Source organism: Sarcophilus harrisii, chromosome 2 (assembly GCF_902635505.1).
Source record: "Sarcophilus harrisii chromosome 2, mSarHar1.11, whole genome shotgun sequence".
Taxonomy (NCBI): Eukaryota; Metazoa; Chordata; class Mammalia; order Dasyuromorphia; family Dasyuridae; genus Sarcophilus; species Sarcophilus harrisii.
In genome coordinates, this window is record NC_045427.1 from 452,463,423 (window position 1) to 452,481,144 (window position 17,722).

The 17,722-nt window shown below is 35.0% G+C and overlaps 1 protein-coding gene across 3 annotated transcripts in view; it reads left to right on the plus strand.

The window, feature by feature from the left end:
• The window catches only part of GARNL3 (GTPase activating Rap/RanGAP domain like 3), a 223,633-nt gene that overhangs the window by 45,111 nt on the left and 160,800 nt on the right, over positions 1-17,722 (plus strand). The window lies entirely within an intron of this gene.

Below are 17,722 nucleotides of genomic sequence, written 5' to 3' on the forward strand. Positions count from 1 at the left end.
CAAACAAAACAAAACAAAACAAAAACTGTACTATGCATTAGGAAAAAGAAAAGGCAAATAATCACTTTCTCAGAAGGAGCTTAGAATCACATAAGTAATGGCCATTGACTGTCAGTACTAGACAATGCTGCCCAGAACTGGAATTCTGTTGTGAACTATTATTTTTAATTCTTGAAAGGCTAATACCGCTGGTGAATAAGTGTAACTACCTCACATAGTCTAGACATGCAGAAGTATAGTCTTAGAACTAGAAAGAATCTCAGAGGCCATTTCATTGATTTTGCAGATGAAGTCACTGACTACCAGTCTTCATGGGCTCTATGGGGGTGATGGTTGCATGAGAGAGAAAGGAGAGGGAGAAGAGAATATGAGAACATTTGTTAATTGTTACTATCTGCAAGACACTGTGTGGTGAATATAAATACAAAGTAAGCCAATCCATTCCCGCCCTAATGAAGCTTAGGTTTTCATGAATGAAGATGATTTAAAAAAAAAAAAAAAAAAAAAAGGGGATGTGGAGGTAGGAGGCATTGGTGGTTTGCAAGCGTTAGCATGGAGGGCCTAGGCCCTAGAAAAATAAGGCAAAAACTCACTTATCAGAGTTGGGGAGACCAATAACACAGAGGTCCTGGGTTCTAGGAAGATAAGGTAAAAGCTCACTTTTCAAACAAGGTTCCGTAATAGGAAGAAGATGTAGTGATAGCCAGCGAGCAAATGGCATTATTTCTAGTGTACAGTGAAACTGGCAGCTTATTAGAGTAAAACTGTCTCTGGTGAAGTTACCCATTAGAAAATGATGTCAGTTCATCAATGGAAAGGCCTTATTAAATAATCACAATGGGTCAGCAGATGGATCAGCTTAAATGCGATTAGATTCTGAAGGGACAGGAAGTTGAAAAAATGAAATTATTATAACTGTGAGATGTAGCTGGACTTCTCCCTCACCCAAGCCACATATAAAAATTATTCTCCATTATTTATAAAACATAAAGGTCTGTCACCTACTTGAATTTTAAGAACTGTATTTCTGTAGTCAGAACAATTGCATACATGCAATTGTAAAAATTCAAGTTTATGACAGATAACTGCATACAGTTTTTTATTGATCTCTTTGGAAACAAGATATATTCAAAGATAAAGAATATTAGACCTGAAAGAAACCTTAAAGGTCATCTGATCAAATTGTTTAACTATTTCAAGGAATCTTTGATAACATTTATATGGGCAGTTGCTTCACCTGGGCAGATTATAGTCATCCATACCTTTTCATTCTCATTTAGTGAAACTCCTGTCTGTGCCCTTCTATAAAATCTCTCTAAAAAATGATCTTTCCATCATTCTATAGGCCTTCCTTCAGATCTTTTAGTATTTTGCAGACAACAGTGTGACTCTCCAGGTTATTATCCCTCACTTTCATTACATAACCTACTCTTCATTTCTTCTAGTCATAAATGTCCTTAATGCTATCTTTTATGTCACTTCTCAAACCAAAGTGATCATTGACATATCTTGTAGATTGCTCACTCACCCACCAAACACCTACAAATTGTCCTTTTAGCACCTGCAGTTTTGATTCTTGTGAGTTTGTTGTATTCTGTGGTTTACTACTATGTAGCACCAGTATTAAAAAAGATGGGCTTTTGTGACAGAGCAGCTTTTACAAAAAATGCTTGCAATTTCTCTAATGTAGTTCAGTCATTCTGTTCTTCCTGAAGTAGGGCATAAATGGAGGTCATGAAGTTAAGGAGGTTGCTAGGTCTTAATTGTGAATATTGAAGTCCCTGAGGATGAAGATAAGAGAGATTGTGTGATTCAGGTAGAGAAAGCATTGCAAGTCCTGGAAGAATAAATTGAAGATCATTAAATAACAACAACTAGCATAGGGATAGAGTGGTATAAGCTCATTACATGAACCTCAAAAGAGAAATTATAGAAATGGGCTAGAACCTTGAATTAGGGAACAAAGATTCTTCCCACTCTTTTTTGCTTTGTGAATGAAAAGACAGGGGAAAAGAGTTTAAAAATGAGGAGAATTGGCTTAATGTAATGAGAAAGTAACTTCCAAAGGAGAGAGTTACAGATGATATGGCAAGCTCAGAGGAAAAAGAAATTTTCATTAAATCAAGGAATTGGAAATTATGTTGGTTGAAAAGTTTGCAGGTATAGGAGAGTTATTGAGAATAGAACATGTATTCCCAAGAACAGAATTCAATGAATTATCTAGTGATGAATTGGAATGGAAATGGCCTGAGGAAGAATATGGTTGATAAAAATAAAGGCAGGGGATGGGAGAAGATAGTGTTTCACATGCTACTTGAACTAAGCCAGTGAGACTGATTAATCAGCTTTGGACAGATAATTTGGCTGTAGGAGGCAATTTGGCATGGCCATGGTCTCTAGATAGTTGTTGTTTTGTTCATCCTTCGTTCTCTGTAATGGGCCAGAATTCTGGAGAAATGTACTTGAAACAAGGATTCTTACAATAAGGTATTAACTTAGTGGAAGTGATAAAACAATGGTTATCTAGTTTAGCATGTGAGTTTTCTAGTTCAGTATGATTGATTTAATCTTACAGCAAATAATGGTTGCCTAGTGATATAATGATTGGTTTATACTCAATATACTGTAATGATGTAATTGTAATAGAGTATATAAACTGAGGACAAAGTCAGCCACAGAGATTCCATCTTGGACCAGCCTCTAGTGGCTCTCCTGCCTCCTGCATTTGCCCCACTGAAACCAAAACCCATTCCGGAGGGCTTTCTGAAAACTAGCTTGCCCCAGGTGAAGGAGACAGACTATGAGAGATAATAAAGACTTTGGACTTTATCCCTGACTATTCTTGTGGAGATTATTCTGCTGAAACCAAGGCTAGTCCCAAGACCTCTAGAAAGCTAACCTGAACATTACAGTTCTCCAAGAAAATCATGACAGAGAGCTAATGCTATGACATACAAGTGACTTGGATTTGAGCAGTGGAGGGTTGTGCAACATCAACGGCCTCATTTTTTCTTCTGGAACCATCTGCATCCAGTGGCCAAATGTAGATCAAAAAACTGGAGATTGCCCTAGATGCAGTGGAAGAGGGGAGTGGAAAGGAGGGGAAGAGAGGAGAGAATTTCAAAATTTTGCCTGGCTATTATAGTGATTCTTCAAAAAAAAATACCATTAAGTAAACCCATAACATGCTATATAAGTGAGGACTACTATCTATTTTTATTTTTCTCTCTTTTTACAACTAATTTTGTCACTAGCTCACCTTTTTATTTAATGGATGTATCTTTTGTTTTTCTAATAAGATTCCAAGCTCCTTGAGAGAACAATATGATTTTTAAAATATTTAGTAAATGCTCAGTAAATAACTTTGTGAACTGAATCTTAGTATATAGAAGAGAAGAGGGAAAAAATTTATGTTGAGTATTAATTCCTTACAAGGCATAAGGAGGTAATGACAGGTTTAAAAGTCAAGTATATCTGTGGAAACTTTGGGGACATTATAGATAATGGAAAACTTCTTTTCAAAATTGTTATCAGAAAAGGGGTAGGAAGGAGAGAGAGTGAGCTTCCAAGAAAATTTTAATCAATTAGTGAGAAAATGAAGAAGTTAGAAGCAGAAGTGCTAAAAGTGTGAACAAGCTGTTGGAGAAGTGCTCTTGGTCTTTAGCTCACTCTCACACCTGAATCCTTCAAAGTATTTAAGGATTGCTTGAGCAAACCTTTAGTAAGTTTTCTGTGAAATGGGGAAGGGGAGCTAAAATGAAGATGATAATGGAACTCATACTGAATCTTTCTTTACTTGTCCTGATTTGTTCATTAGGCCTTGTCTACATACTAAGTCCCCTTGGGCACCTTTGCCAAGTGTCAGAGCACCTATGGGCTTTATTTCTCTGCAGGGTTATATTAATTTAGTTTAATTTAATCTTTAGTCTGAAAGGGAAAAAATAACCTTTTTTTACTACTTGACAGAGGAGAGGCCTTGTTTACTTCTTTGAGAGTTCTGCTTTCCCTGTTTCCATTCTTTTCTTGTGGTTCAGCTAAAATTTTAGAAAAAAAGAAAAATCATACAGTTCTGCCTTTTGATGACAAGATGTTAGGAAGCTTCTCTGCTGAAAGAGGAGATCCCCAATTTCCATTAAATGTTGTATCCCCAAATTTGTTAATGACCATAACTCTAGAGATCTTTTTAGATTTTGATTATAGTCTGCCTACTATAATAATCTGGGGGTTACGCCTAGCAGTCCCATTGTATTTGCAAAGCTAAACTTTCCAAGATTACTGTAATTTTGCTGTAAAGAGTTATATGATGGTGACCATCAGAGTATAGAATACAGGAAAATTCTTAATAATAAATAAACATTCTAATATATTCTATGTAAGGAAAATAGAATTATTTAGCCCATATTTCTAACTACATAAGGCATTCAATTTTTCTTCTCAAAAGGAATACATACCTCTCTTAGATTCCATTGAAAATACCTATACACAAACTTTACAACTACTAGAAGAGAAAGAGCGGGGAAAAGGAGGTCTAATACAAATTAAATAGGGTTCATCTTCCACTTTTCTATGTAATTTGGGGTAAAGGAAGGCTGGGAACAAAGCCAAAAAGCTGCTTCCTTATGGAAGAGAAGGCAGCTCCTAGAAGTGACTTTTTGTCACACATCAGAAGAAAAGAGAGATTGGAAGAGAAGTCAAGAACCAAACTGCAAAAACCTTACCTAATACTCCCAGTCAAATCAGGTCTCATGCTGTTAGTCATGTGCCCCACAGTTATGACCCAAAGCTATGCCTCTGCTCCACTTTAAAACTGATAGTGCCTTACCAACTCAGCTGCTAGAGGGATATAGTTTGGATCAAGTGAAGTCTGACAGCATTATATGAATAGAATATCACTTCTTTCAGTCCAAGTCCATTTGACTCAGTAGAAATCACATTGTTTTATCAAGAAGGTCCTATTCCTTTTGAACATGGTAATTCATTCCCTAATTCCCATGATTCCTTGGGGGACCATTACTTTATTGATTAGAGTTTGGTAGAGAAAGATCGTCAGGTACTTCTACCAATCCTTCTCCATAGTTGCAGAATAGCAGAAAGGTAAAGTAATGTGTCCCACTGTTAGTATAAAGGGGTATCAAGTATTGCTCTTAAGTCCAGTCCTCTTTTCTTTGTGCCATACAATGAATTCATGCCATACTGACATATTCACTAATTAACCTCAACTATAGTACACATTATTTTCAGCATGTAGACCAAAATATTAAATTTAAGTACTAAAATATTCCATGTAAACAGATATTTGTATTTATGGTATTGTTAAGATGGTACAATAGCCTTTTCTTCTTTCTACCTATTTTCCCCATACCTAGACTATCCCAGACTGAGAAGCCCTGATATTCTCCAACCTACTGGTTCTGCTTTCTCATGGTTACCACCAAGCAAGAATTGAGAAGATAGTGTATTTTTCAAGTCTTTGCTACTGAGGTTGAGAAGTTGACTTTAGATTCCAGTCCAGGAGACAAGGACCTTGTCAATAAGGTTACTGTAATTAAAAAAAAAATCATCTTTGACATTATTGTTATTTCTTCTCAAGAGTCAGTGACTGCATCAGTGAAAATGCATCCCAGTCAAAGTAAAACAAGTTACTCTCCATCTCCAAGAGCTGGAACTTATAAGGGAAGGAAGGAAAGAAGGAAGGAAGGAATGAGAAAGGAAGGAAGGAAAGCAGGGATGGAGTGAGGGAGAAGGGAAGGAGGGAGATGGAAAGAAGGAAGAAGGGGAAGAAGGAAGGAAAGAAGGAAGGAAGGAAGAAAGAAAAGACATTTATTTTGGTATTGAGTCTAGAGACTTTAGAGGTCATCTAGTTCCACATCCTCATTTTTCAGAGGAAGAACCTGAGACCCACCCAGAAACTTAAGTGACTCCCTCAGCGTCTCAGAGGTAATAATTGGCAGAATCAGTTTTTGAGTCCAAGTCCTCAAATTTCATATTTTGTCCCTATATTATACATCCTCTCTTATATAGAGGAAGTTGACTTTTGGATAATTTCCTTTTTCTTTTATACTTAGGAATGTTTATACTTTTTATTCTAGTTTCAGATCCCTATGCCTGTTGTTTTAGGAGGTGTGACTATGTATGAAATTCTAGCTTAGCCCATCTCTTTCTCCCTGTCATGCTTACTCCTACTTCATGGTTTCTGGATCCTTTTCTGGAGCAAACCATTTATCTTTTTCGTGCAGATGAATCTCATTCTGGTTCCCTAAGTAAATGATTTTCAATTTAGAAGCTTGCTTGGAGATAGACTTAATCCAAATTGGGGGTGATCAGCCAATAGGAAGTTGGAAAGATTAGATGAATCACACCCTTCCTTCAGTAGCCAATTGTAGAACTCATTTTCTAACACAACCACACTTAGCCTTATCCCTCCTTCTCTCTATTCACATATTGCCAACTCAAATAAAAAATTATCTTTCACCTGGATTATTGCAATGTCTTCCTAAATATTCTCCCTGTCTCAAGTCTTTCCACTTTCTAGGTGTCCATAATTCAATCAGTTTCCTTAAGCAGAGATCTAACTATATCACTCCCTTTCTCATTAAGTCCCAGCAGCTCCCTAGTGACTTTAGGGTTAAATATTTTAACCTTATCCTTTGTAATTTCTCTTTCTGTCAATTTGATAGTATACATAATTATTATTATAGTGGCACATGTGTATAATTTATAATAAATAGAAATACATATATACAGGACAGGGGAGAGGTGCTCAAACTTTTTTTTTTTACTGATAGGGGTGTATAAGTAAGGTTCAGAGATCATTGCACTAGATCCAGAATAACCATTTGTTGTGGGGATTACCTAGAGCTCTCTTCTAATATTGTACTCATGGGGTGAATTTCTTCCTGTTAGTTTATTATTACTTCTCAAAGAGTGATGTCAATAATGATATTATGTGAGTTCTTTGAAAAATAAATATGACACCATATTGAATAAATCAAGTTATTAAGCAGTGAAACAACCTATCTCATGATCAGTTCTTAGTGCTAGTAAGTTAATTTTGGTAGGGGATTTTTTGCTATTAATTTTGTGTCTTATAAAACAATTCTTTTACAGCTTTAAGTTTTACATTATTATATGAAGAGCTATTTTTGCTTATTTTCTCCATAAAGATCCAGTTTCATGCTCCTTTGCTTTGCCCTCATAACTCTTAGTTTAGCCACCAGATGGCAGCACGAGGCCTTTTTTCAAAACAATCTGTCTCCCTTAAAAATCAGCCAGAGCCTCCATCATTTGGATTGTTCCTTTTCACTATTCTCTTTTAAGTGGTAATCCTGAGGAACTGGCAACAAAACGAATTATCACTATGATTGCTAAGTTTCTCTTTAGATCTAAAATTGTCTGCCCTATTTCCATGAAATACATTTCTAGGTAAAGTATTTGAACATGATTTATTCATTATTTGTCACTTTTATTGCTACGTGTATATATGTTATTCCCTCAATCCCAAAAATTTTTAAAAAGGCACAACATTGGTGATATTTTGTCTTCTTTGTTCAACTTTTTCTCCATTGAACACACATATTTTTCCGGGGATGGTCACTTCTCTCTGGATGAGCTTTTCTTCAGAAGGGCAGCATGGCACTGTTGGTAGAGAATTGACCTGGCAACCAAGAAGATCCGGATTCAAGTTCTGCCTCGGATACATACTAAGTGTGTGACCCTGCACAAGTCACTTAGTCTCTCTAGGCTCCAGGCAACTGTCTGAGACTGTAAGTGTCAGAGATAGTACCAGCCTGCACTGGAAGATGAAATTACCTTTATCTGAGAATTCCCTGTATCACTGAAGTCATAAGTCTAGTCGTATCCTTTCCTCCCTTAGTGGTAGTATGATATAATGGAAATAGCATTAAAATAGTAATAAATATTTATTAAGCACCTGCTGTATGGTAGGCACTATGCCAGGTGCCAGGGAAACAAAGAATGAAATAATCCCCATCCGTAAGAAGTTTATATCCTAATGGAGAAAAGAACTTATATAAATACATGCAGCATGAATAGAAAATAAATACAAACATGCACAAAACAGTTAAATACAAGATAATTTGGAAGAGAGAATATTAGCAGAGGGGAAATCCACTTTATTCAGATGTTATTTGAGCTATCCTGAAGGACTAGAAGGACTCTGAGATGGAATTAAAAAGAAAGTACTTTGCAAGCATCTGGGATAATTAATACAAAGGCACAAAATCAAGAAGTAGAGTATAGTGTGTTGGGAAAAGTGGGAAGGTCCATTTGGCTTCAACAAAAGGAGAGGGGATAAAATACTAGAGCTGGAAAAATAAGTTAGTACCAGGTTCTAAAGGTCATTAACTTTAATTAATTAATTAACATTGATACACATATATGTGTGTACATATACGTACCTGTATGTGCCTTTGTACGTTTATATGTATGTGTATATATATATATATATATGCATATATATCTTAGATATATATGTATGTTTACATATATATCCATGGATAGTGGAGTTGTAATGTGGAATGGTAAGATGGAGAACCAGGAACGAACTGTTTTGTAAGGAAGAAACCAATAAATAAGGAGAGGTTGAAGAAGAGAGAGAGAGAGGGAGAGGGAGAGGGAGAGGGAGAGGGAGAGAGAGAGAGAGAGAGAGAGATGAAGGATACTGTCTATTGAAGAATATAGAAGGGTTGGATAGGGCATCAAGCATTCATCTGCATGATCTGAGTAAGGAGAAAGGCTACCTCTTTGTCAGAGACTGGTGGGAAAGGAAGAGATGGTGATAGATAATGTCGAGATTTTAAGATAAAGAGAATGGGATAAGTGAGAGCTCAAGTCATATGACTTCTACTTTCTTTTTTCTTTTGGGGGGGCAGGAGGGAATACAATTATATATAGCTATTTTTTTCAACATTCATTTTTGTAAGATTTTTTTGTTTCTGATTTTTTTCCCTCCTTCTCTTACCTCCCCCTTCCCCAAGACAGCAAGCAGTCTGATATAGGTTAAACATGTGCAATTCTTTTAAACATATTTCCATATTTGTCATATTTTACAAGAAAAATCAGACCAAAAGGGGAAAAACACAAGAAAGAAAAAGCAAACAAACAAACAATGTTTGAATACACAGGAGAGCCAAAACAAAAAAGGTAAAAATACTGTGCTTCGATTCATATTCAGTCTCCATAATTCTCTCTCAACGAAGATAGCATTTTCCATCCCAAGTCTATTGGAATTGACATGACCTCCATTTTCTCAAAAAAGTAAGCAATGAGATAGTCCTAAGCTGTGAGAGAGGGAAGAGAAGATGTGGAGGCTCAAGCAAGAATGAGAGGATTTGATATGGTTCCTTGTGAAGAATAAGAGAGGGAATCAATTAGGAAATCAATTGTTGTGGTAAGGGTTCAATTGAGGTTGAATAATATGAATTTGTGAGAATCAGCAAAGATCTTAGATTCTTCCAAATGAATTTAGTGTCTTGTAAATGGAACGGAAGAAGCAAATGGAAGAAGTGATATAGAGCTGAAGTTTGACAAGAGATAGGTAGCAATAGGACAAGAGGGAAAAGGAATCAAAATAGAGAATGGGGCAAGTTGAAGTATTTAATTTTAGGGTTAAGATTTTGGAGAAAAGAATGTGAAATCAAAGTTGGGCAATGACTTGATAAAGTACCTAGAGGTAGTAGGACTATAGATCAAAGAATAAGCTTCAGAGAGATGAAGAATAGAGAGAGGTAGAATGATAAGCAGGTATGGTCAGATAGAGGATGTTAATCTTTAATTAGGGAAGTGGAATACTAATGGAGTATGGTGAGATCTGTGTGCCCATCCCCTTCTGTATATGATTGAGTGAAAGAGTAGGTCATGGAATTTAAAGAAACTGAGGAACTGGGAGGTGAATGAGTTTTGGGAAACATCTGGATGAATATTAAAGTCCCCTAATATAAAGGAGTTGGGAAGAGAGAGAGGATGGATGGTAAGCCAGGTACTGACTTTCTCCAAAAAAAAAAAAAAAAAAAAAGGAAAATGATCTGGCATTTGGGTTAGAGATTTAAATTTACTTGCAACTTCCTATATGACCTTGAACAAGTTATTTAATTTTTTTCTCAAATTCAATTTCCTTGTCTATAAAAAGAAGAGCTTAGACTAAAAATATTCTTCTAAAGACCCATAATCTGTTATATGAGACTTTGAGTACTGAAGGGTGAATCCAGTTTAATCTTTATTTAAAGCATGTGAGATTTTTATTCTTCTTGGTCTTTGTGAACTGTCCCAGGTCTGGGTATATTAAAACCCTGATTAACTCATAAAACAAAGTCTTTCAGGGTGTGAAGTTTCAATTAGAGGCTGACAGGGCTTCAACAGAGTATTAGTGAACCATGGACTGCATAGAGTGGGGCTCCAAGATTACAGAATCGCAGGATTTGAGAACTGGAAGGAACTTTAGAGGCCATTGACTCCAAGCCTTACACAAAGCACTCCCCACTTCGGTCTGCCAAACAAGTGATTGTCCAGTATTTGCATAAAGATTTCCAAGGACAGTAGAACACATCACCTTTTAAAGAGACCAAATCTAATTCTGATCTGCTCTAATTGGTAGGAGGGTTTTAATAACATCAAGTCTAAATATACCTTTTTGTAACTTCCATCCATTGCTTCTGGTTCTCCTGATTCTTCTTTCTTGGGACAAACAGAATAACTCTAATTCTTCTTCCTCTTGGTCCTTCACATATTTCCTTTTATTTCTTAGCTTTTAAGATTTCTATCCTGTCCACCCTGAATCTTTTTTTCTTCAAGCTAAACATGTCCATTTCCTCCAAATATTCCTCATATAACATGAACTTAATGTCTTTCACTATCTTGTTTTGACTCAGGTTACTTAAACTGTGGTTGTGAAGATCGTGTATTTTTAAATCAGCAGAAGTCAGGAATTCAGGTTAGGGGAAAATCGTCAGTCTTTATTCTCAGTGAAGAAGGATCGGAGGTGGAAGAGAATCGGCGATAGCAATGTGTGCAGCTGAGTCAAGAAGCTAGCTCGACCAGCAGCCACACAACCAGCAGCTCGAACCCAGGCCCAATCTCCCCCAGCTTCTCTTCCTCTCTCTCTCTCTGCCTCCACCCACCAAAATCGTCATTTCCTATACAACACATCAGGACTTGCACGGCGTGTGGGCAGGGACCATTCTTTATCCAATCATGTATATTAATAGAGTATAGCCCAATTACTATTTAGCCTCACGTACTTGGGACCTCAGTGTGCATCAACTCAAACCTCAGCCCATTACATGTGGTACTCTGAACTGTACGTGATATTCTAGGTGAAATCTGATGCTAAAAACTATGTCTCTCTTAATGGAGTTTATTGTAAACTGAGATTGACAAAGACCAACTCTTTGGTAGTTTAAGAGTAAAATTGAACCTCATCATCTATCAGGAGAAAGTTGATTTGTCCATGAAAGGCGAGGAATATTCAGGACAGGAAAGGAATATTCATTCAAAGTATAGATGAGTGCTACTCTTTTTTAAAATGGTGTTGACCATCCTGTTAGTCTAAGGACAAAAACATAAGAGAGAAGCCCAAGTGACCGGGAAATCATAGCTATGGTCTGAGTTGTAATGTCCTGAGCCAACTAAATCTGGAGGATGTTTGCAATATCTTTTAAGGAAAAACAAACTTGACTTGCATGTGTGCATATTGAGGGGATGGGGAAGGGCAATGGTCTGGGAAGCCTTAGGATATTACTTTAACCATATAACTGAAGATCACATTATTGTTTGGGGCTGTACATCACATTACTCATATTGAACTTTTAATCCACCAAAATCTCCAGATCTTTTTTTTCAGAGAAAGTCTGGTTTTTTTTAAATGTTCTTCTTAATTTGCTTTTATTTTTAATTTAAAATTTTCTCCTTCCCACCATCTTCTTTCCCACCACCCATTGAGAAAGCAAAAGCAAAAGGCAAAAACAAAACATTAAAGTACGAGAGAAACTACTTTCTGATCATATTTCCACCTTATTATACTATGAAGCAAATTTTTTTTTGGTATCCAAATGTTAGACTTTATCCTATTGCATTCCATATTATTTGATTTGACTCAAAGTTCTAACCTATAAGGTTCTTTTTAATTCTGACTATCCAGGGCATTTTCATGTCCCCTGTCTCCCAAAGCTTGGTATTATCTGCAAATTTGATGATCCTGCTATCTCTACTTTTACCTGAGATCAATTGTTAAAAAAAAAAAACAAAAAAAAAAACCCACAGGGCCAAGCATAGATTCCTGTAGCACTATACTGTAAAGATACTTTATGTCATATTATTGAATTATTAACAACTATTCTTTGAATCTGGTTATCCAACTAGGCCCAAATGTATGTTCTCTATAAAAATAATATACCTTAGTAAAAGTTCTTCTTAAAAATCTAGCTAAACTATATCGCCATCATTTTTCTTCATGTTCTAGTTTTCTAATCCTTTCAAAAAAAGGAAATCAAGTTAGTTTGGTATGACCTGATAGTAGTAGAAAAAAGGAAGGAAAAGAATAGAAAGGATCAGAGAAAGCAGCAAGAAATGAAATTGTGTAGAGTGGACATGATCAGCTGCTAATTAGAGCATCTGGAGACCAGGATGGTGTGTGGGAACACCCAAAATAAAACCTTTACTATGTAAGCTGGGAAGTTTCAAAGTAGATTCATGGGAAACACATCCCTAGAAAAGTTCTTAATGAGAGAGTTCACTGAGATTGTGATAGAAACAAAGCAATATAGTATAACAACAACAAAAATAATAATTATTAAATAGATAACATTTTTATAGCATCCACTGTGTGCCCAACTTTACTGTGTGCTGAGGAATTTACAAATATTATCTCAATTGATCTTCACAACAACCTTGTACTGCATGTGCTATTATTATCCCCATTTTACAGATGAGCAAACTTTGGCAGGTAAAGTTGAAATAATGTGCCCAAGATCGCATAGCTAATAAGTGTCTGAGGTTAGATTTGAACTCAGGTTTTCCTGACTCCAGGCTTGGTATTATATCCACTTTGCCACCAAGCTTTTTAGGAGTGAAGAGAATAATGAATTTATTTAGTGATTGAAGGGCTACTATTGGTATGTAAAAAGACTGAGGTTAGAATCTTGGATCTTACATTTGTTAGTAGTTTCATGCCATTTATGTGAACATCAGTTTTTTCCATCTCTAAAATAGGTCTAATATTTGTACCACACACCAGGCCTGTTATGAGGAAAGAGCTATAGAATGTGAATTTTTAGAATTATTATTGTTATGATAATTGCCACTTACGGAGTTGTATAGTTAAAGACACTTGTGTCTGTCTTTTGCAGGTGATTTCATGTTCCTTTTTCTATACTGTTTGTGTCCAAGGTTTGGTTTCTGCTCAAGGTTCTGTTCAGGGTCTAATATAGATGTTCTTCAGGGATTCTGAGTAGATGTTTCCAATTTTAAAAAATCTTATTCCCCTTTCCCCCATTGAGCTGCTCCCAATGAGTTGGGAGCTCTCTACCTTTTTAACAGTACTAATTCTTTTCAATTTTTATTCATTAAAATGTAAATCGTGAGACATTCTATATAACAAATTTACCTGTTCACTGTGTAAAGTATTAGAGGCAATATATACGTATGTGTGCATGTTTTTAAGTTAAATCTTCATTTCAATCATGTTTTAAGTGGTACTTAAAACAAGTTTAATATTCTTTTAAAAAATTAATTTGTTTTCCATTGTCCCTTCCAACTGATTGAATATTAAAATAAACAACCAAAATAAACCCCTTACTACATAGATGCATAATGCTGCAAAACAAATTCCCATACTTACCCTATTTAAAAACGTGTGTCTTTCTGAATTTTAAATTTATCATCTTTCAGATGAGTGGTATGTTTTATCTTCAATATTTTGGTCTCATGCTTGATCATTGTTGATCAGAGTTCTAAAGTTTTTGAAACTTGTTTTTCTCTATATTGTTATCATTATATAAATATCTCCTAATTCTTCTTACTTGGTTCTTCCCTAGTTCATAAAAGTCTTCTCTGTTTCCTCTAAAACTGTTGTATTCTAACACAAAGATATAATGGAATTATACAGCTAGTTTCATGGTATTGATTGAATACTTACTTTTTTGAAAAGCAATTGGAGGTGGGAGGGAAAAGTGATTTATTTAAAACAATCCTACTCAGAACTGAGATCATTTTATATAATAACAACATTGTAAAGAAATCAACTTTTATAAGCTTAAGAATTCTTATCAACAAAATGACCAACTACAATTCCAAAAGGAGCTGTAAGGAAACATGTTTCCCACCTTCTGAAAGAGATGTAATGGACTCAGGATAAAGATGGAGACTTTTTTTTAAACATGGCCTATCGCAATGCTTGACTATGCATATTTGTTATGCATAGTTTGTTCCTTTTTTTAATGGGGGGTGGAATTGGAGAGGAGAAAGTAAAGAAAAAATGTCCTGTTCAACTGATAGCAGAATTGTGGATATATGAGCCAAGATCAAGAAATAGACCAATGAGTAGAAGATCTGAAAGTCTGGATAGAGGTGGGATGGCTAAAGAAGAGACAGAGACAAAAATCAGGAATCACAACGGGATATTAAAAAGAGCAAGAGAGTAATAAGATATGGAGTTATGTAGGACTGATATAGTGCACAGCACCAGCTCAAACTAGAACAAGAATTATTTCTATTTGACATACTCATTCAGGGTACAGTCTCATATGTTATCAGTTCATGTAAATCTAAGTTTTTCTGAGATCACTCTGCTCATAATTTCTTATAGCACAATAGTATTCCATCATTATTACATAATTACATACCACAATTTGTTCAGCCATTCCCCAACTAATGGTTATCACCTCCATTTCCAATTTTTTGCCACCAGAAAAGAGCTATTATAAATATTCTTGTACATATAAGTCCATTGCCTTTTTAGTTTTTATCTCTTTTTGGATAAAGATTTAGTAGTGGTATTACTGGGTCAAAAGATATGCAGGGTTTTTATAGCCCTTTGGGTATAAGTCCAAATTGATCTACAGAATGGTTGAATCAGTTCAAATTCTACTAACAATGTTTCATTTCTCCCACATCCCCTCAAACATTTTTCATTTTTTCTTTTTTGTCCTATTAGCCGATATAATAGATGTAAGGTAGTATCTCAGAATTGTTTTAAATTTGTACATCACACTCAGTAATGTTTTAGAGCATTTTTATATGACTTTCATATGATTACTTTATCTGAAAACTTCATATCTTTTGATTATTTACCAACTGGAAAATAGCCTTTTCAATTTCCTTTTTATTTTTTAAAAATATTTTTGCCTAATACTGAAAATAAAATTCATTTTTAAGAGATAAAGAATTGGGACCAATGTAGTCAATTAGAAGAATATGCCACAGGCACTTAAGGAAGTTTCAAAAGGAACATTCCAAAAAATATTTTGAGCAATGACAGTATCATTATAATAAATGTATTATCTCCTAAGCTAATTATTTTATGCATGGTGTGATTGAGCTTATGTCATATCCTCTTTCTGAGCCTCATTTTACTCATCTACAAAATGAAGGAATTAGTCTGATTGCTGAGATCCCTTCTAGCTCTAAATCCTTTGATCCTAACAAAACATATAATTGTATATATTCCAGTATGTTGTTTTTAAAATTGTAAAATAAAATCCTAAGTTTATTATTATCCTCATATAAATTAATTTCTTCTTGGAATCATAAAGACTTTTGCCAATGTTTAGTCTCATTGATTGGGGCATTTTTTCTTGGCTTAATGGAATGATAGGGCTAACAAAGTTAAAAGGATATCTCACTTCTTTGTTTCAGTTGGTTTACCTCTTTAACCTTCAGTTTTTTGTTGTTCAGTCCTTTTAGTCATGTTCAACTGGCCTTGACCTGATCTTTTGTGATTCTTTTTGGGGTTTTCTTGACAAAAATGCTAAAGCGTTTTGCTATTTCCTTTTTAAATTTACTTATCTGTTAAATAAAGACAATAATACTTGCACTGCATAGCTCACTGGATGAGTGATATGAGGATCAAATAAGGAATATATTTTGAAACCAGAAAATTATATATAAATGTAAGCTACTTTAATTATTGGAGAAATCTAATAAAAAGGACATTTTAAAATGCAAAGGAACGACATAAGAAAAAGATGTTTTGAAAAGCATAGAAGTAGGAATTAAAATCAGATTATAATAGGAAAAAGTATGTCAGGAGAGACATTGATAGGTTTATAAATGCATAAATTTTTTGGTAACTTGCTTCATTGATGTAATCTCCTTCAAAATTTCTTATCCTGTGTGATTTCTGATGATGTCCTCTCATAAATGTTGGTAGCTTTTTTGGATACACCTGCATGCTTTCTGAGCAGTATGTATTTTTCATCTACTTTTGACATTCTTTTGGTATCAGTGAAGCATTTGGACTATCCATTCTTTGTCTCTTGCTCTTGCTATAAAACTGGCCCACTAATTTTTCTGATTATACAATTCCTGGTTGATATCTTGTATGCCTCTTCTCACAAATAGGTTTATCTTTGGCATATTTATACTGCAGCATACTACTTAAACTTATTATATAATTTTTCTCATGATATTTTATGCATTTATAATATTTGTACTTCTGAGATAGTGTTCTATACTTCATAGCATCTCTGGGAGAATATTTAAATTTTTTAAAATGAGCTTCAGAAGCAACTTAGACCCATTGAAAGATCTATGTAATTTCCCACATGTAATAAAGCATAATTCTATTCTTCTACAATTTGGGACTTGGCTCACTGTTCTCTATAGCATCTGTCTAAAGTAGAGGTACTGAGATTCAAATTCAATAGACTGATGATACATCTGCATGCCTTCTGGGCAATATATATTCTTTCTTCATATATTCTCTTCTTTCATCAAAAGCAGATGTAGTCATATGTAATTCATCTTATTAAGAACTCTTCACTGAATTCCTGCTTTTCTATCCTCAGTCTCTATTTAGGAGATCTTCTTCTTTAACTTCAAACTCACCAAGATCCTTAGAATTGGAAGTTACTAGATGATCTCTGAGGTCTCAATCCAGCTCTAGAACTATAATCCTATAATTCTCTGACCTTTGGCAAGTATCTAATTTATGCCTTAACACTGATAGGGTGTTGAATGTATTCTTTGGTTGCATCTGTGACAAGATCTTTATGATCTTAATGTATGTAGGGGAGACTGATCTTTTTGTTGAAGGAAATTGTTTAAAGCTACATTTTTCTCCACTGTTGAACTTAAAAATTTCCACTAAAACAATCTCCTAGCAAATAGATCTTAACTGGTAGAATCTTTAAAGCATTCTTTCAATAACCATTCTTTCTTCTGAATGTGTGGTAATGATATAGCCAATCACACTGGTGAGTAACCAGCCCCTTATTACTAGAATTATGCTTTCAAAATTTTTAGTCATCAGAAAAGTCTTATGTGAACTAATACTGAGTGAAGTGAGCAGAACCAAGAAAATATTATACATAGTTACAGCAATTAGCAGTCCTTTTTGTAGTGGCAAGGAATTGTAAATTGAGTGGATGCCAGTCAGTTGGGGCATGGTTGAACAAGTTAAGGTATAGGAATGTAATGGAATATTCTTGACCTATAAGGAATGATGAGCAGGCTGAGTTCAGAAAAGCCTGGAAAGATTTATATGATTTGA